Source organism: Lactuca serriola, chromosome 4 (genome assembly GCF_051521515.1).
Source record: "Lactuca serriola cultivar US96UC23 chromosome 4, Lser_US96UC23_V15, whole genome shotgun sequence".
Classification (NCBI taxonomy): Eukaryota; Viridiplantae; Streptophyta; class Magnoliopsida; order Asterales; family Asteraceae; genus Lactuca; species Lactuca serriola.
The window spans coordinates 125562867-125565929 of NC_136411.1; positions in this window are offsets into that span (position 1 = coordinate 125562867).

The window sequence follows — 3063 nt, forward strand, 5'->3', positions numbered from 1 at the left end:
ATGTTAGCATAATTGAAAGATGAAGTGCTTTCTCAAAATTCCTTACAGTAGTAGCAGTTGCACATGCCTATACCAAATCTTTGAGCTCTTTATCCTTCCACTATCTTTTCTATTTTCAGAAATATGCCTCAGAAGGAACCTATGCTCAGCTTGAGGGAAGAGTTTGGCAATTGCAGGAATGATACCCTATTTAAATATTTTAGTACTTAGTTGACTAAATAACAAAAATATCAAATTAAATTGAAGTATATGTACCTTTTACATATCTGAGATGAAAGTGAAGTTTGAATTAGCATGTCCATGAATTTGTGGTTTCATTCTCAACAAGAGCATATGTAAGAGGATATATCCCATTATTGGAATCTACCCCTACGGTAGTCAAAATTTGACCAGGATAGCTACCTTTCATGAAAGTACCATCCAACCCTATGAAATCCCTTAGATTAGCCTTAAATCCTTCCTTTAATGCTCTTAAATTTGGCTCAGTGTGACAATCAATCTTGTCACACCCCAAAACCGAGAACGGCGGAATACGTTCTGGGGTGGAGGACGTCATATACAGTATTATAACAATGCATAGTAGTAAAAACAAGCGACAACATCCATTGCATTAATATAGTAAATGTAATACAAGCATTAACTGTACAGTTTGATAGACACCAAAAGTATAAACAAAAATAAAAGATGGTTCTTGTATGTGCTCCATTTTCTCAAAAGTTGCATCAGTACCTGTCTTTTGTTGACCTGAGAATACAAGTTATTTTGAAAACGAGAATCAGCATAAAGCTCGTGAGTTCATAAGTATTTAGTGCCATTGCTTGTATAAAAGTGTTTACAATCGTATAAAAACTGTTATCAAAGTTTGAAAATGGCGTGAAACCCTAGAAAATCCTATATTTTCCAGTAAAAGTAGTATTCTATCAAGACTTAGTTATCTGCAAGTTTGATCCTTTGAGTGTGTAAAAGTTTTCCTAATGAGGCTATCAGTTATAAAAATATAGTTATACATTTCAGTCATGTAAAATAAATGCGGAAAATAATGTTTTATCCCAACAGTTTTACTGTCGGCTGAATATAGTAGAGATGCAAACTCCAGTTAGTATAAAATATATATACACTTCGGGGAGTTAGTTTATCCTTTAATTATTAATGCGTTAATTAAGTTCTGAATGTGATCTCTTATGTAACCAAGTTTAGTGATAATAAAGTGTCCATTGACCCTCCCGGTCATACGTAGTGTAGTGATGTTTTGTCACCCCTGGGCCTAGTCAGTTCGGACTGTAGCTAGCTGTCGGGATGTGGAAGTGTCCGTCCTGTATAGATCTATACACATAGTGTTCGCTTCCCTCTATGACGCTCTGGTTACACAGTGATCGCACAGTAAAGTGTCGTATAGAGGAATAGTGTGTCACATTCTGTTTTAGTGTATTCTCTTGTATTATAGTATAATATACTTTTTGGTATAGTGTATTAATTATTCTATTGTATAATATATATTATTCTCTTTGCATGGTACTTAACATGTATTAACTCATAACAGTAGTAATTATAGTGAGCGTCATAATGATAGTGGTAATGAGCAGTAACCTTAACTATACCGATTATAGTTAAATAGAATGTTGGTTGCATGACTTTGATACACAAAGGTGTTGACTAAATGAAGACTTTCATATCTAACACAAATATATACAATATATAACTAAGAATTCAACGACAGTCGGGTCACCAAACAAGTCTTAAAACTATTATAACTTAAGTGGTTAAGTGTTCCAAGGCTTAAACAAGAGATTGGGTGGGTTTAAGGTCCAAGAGTGCCTTTGTATAGGGTTTACGGCCTAGGGACCACTTCCCCATGAAGTGCGAATCCGTTGATTGAAGTCCCTAACTCATTGAGGTGTAATTATAGGTTAAGGTCCAAGGCTAGTTAAGGTGATTAGGGCACACTTTGCACCATTTGAGGGAGTTTACGGCCTAAGAAGATCTTGGGCCGTAAACCCTCATTCAATCCTCCAAAACTTGATGTTTAAGGTCCTTAATGTTTCAAGGGTATGATCTAAGCTAGGTTCTAAGCATAAGAAAGGAGTTAGGGGACATTTTGGCACCCAATTAAGGGTTTACGGCCTAAGAGGTTCTTGGGTCGTAAACACCTTGTTCTTGTGATTCTCGGGTGATTTCAATGATATATGAACATGTAATAAGCTCTAATACACTCTAGGATAGAAGTACTTACAATTTGGGGCGATAGCTTGACGATCCTTGGGAGAGAAATCGGGTTTTCACTAGTTGAAATCGAAGAAATGAAAGGGAAATGGCTAAGTCCCATTTATATAGTCCCTGGAGTTTAAGGCATTGTTTTCGTGTTGGGGTTTTAGTAGTTGCTTTCTAACACTTGATCCTTAAGTGTACAATGCTCAAAATACTCAAACGGACATTAAATTGTGATAAATTATGGCAGAAATGAATTTGACTTTCTATGAAGTGTTTGACCGTAGAAATTATATATATGAAAAATTTCGGGTTGTCACATCATCCCCCCGTTAGAGGGAATTTCGTCCCGAAGTTAGAGTTCAAACAACTAAACTATTACACAATAACTAAGAAAAAATGATGAGGATATTTAAGTTTCATTTGATCCTCGCGCTCCCAAGTGAACGCCGGTCCTCGTTTGGCGTTCCAGCGAACCTTAACAATTGGGATGCGGCTTTGTTTCGTTCGTTTGACTTCTCGATCCATAATTTCCCTAGGTTCTTCCACGAAGTTGAGGCTCTCGTTGATCTCGATCTCGTCGAGTCGAATTACGAGAATCTCGTCGGATAGGCACTTTTTCAAGTTTGAGACGTGGAAGGTAGGATGTATGTTACTGAGCTCGTGGGGTAGGTTGATTTTGTAAGCTACGGGGCCGATTCTAGCGAGAATCTCGAAAGGCCCTATGTATCTTGGATTCAGCTTTCCACGCTTTCCAAAACATATCGTTCCTTTCCAGGGTGAGACTTTCCAAGGGACTCGGTCTCCCACCTGGAACTCCAAGGGTTTTCTTCATTTGTCTGCGTATCTTTTCTGTCG